Below are 657 nucleotides of genomic sequence, written 5' to 3'. Positions count from 1 at the left end.
CTCGCCCCTACGCGTGTGTTCTGTGCATTGGGGGTGTGTGGGTGGGTCTTGTTCGTTTGTTTGCTCCTTGGTCCATATTGTCTTTTGTACCCGGTTGTTGGACTCCGCCGGGTCGGTGTACGCCAGGTACACCCCGTCAGTGGCGTAGCCAGGATTTCGATCCAGGGTGGTCCAACTGACACAATTTTTTGGACAAGAACACAACATGCTATCTTTTGAATATAGAATTTATCAAAAGCACAAATCAATAAAAGGATGCAATGTCTCCAACCCTCTTCTTTTTGCAACATTTCTATAATACTCGCTCCGTCCAAAAAAACTTGTCCCTCAAATAGATGTATCTAGCAACAAGTTAGTGATAGATACATCTATTTGAGGGACAAACTTGGGACAAACTTTTTCGTACGGAGGGAGTATCTTTTAATCAGTGAAACTCTCAATCAGAGTGAATCTATTATAATCAATTTCCAGTTCAAGCATTAATATAGACAAACCCAGAAAGCAAAAAAAGGTTGAGATTTGCACTCTCAGTTAAGCTTATTCAAACCATGAAAGGAAAAATTGAGAACATACCTGGAAAGAGATGAGAACTTAAAAAGAATAGATGTGTTGACATCGGTCGGTCGGTGCACTTGTTCAGCGGCTCAAGCCCCCCCC

Source organism: Triticum aestivum, chromosome 3D, assembly GCF_018294505.1.
Source record: "Triticum aestivum cultivar Chinese Spring chromosome 3D, IWGSC CS RefSeq v2.1, whole genome shotgun sequence".
Classification (NCBI taxonomy): Eukaryota; Viridiplantae; Streptophyta; class Magnoliopsida; order Poales; family Poaceae; genus Triticum; species Triticum aestivum.
Note: the sequence above shows the minus strand (reverse complement) of the source record.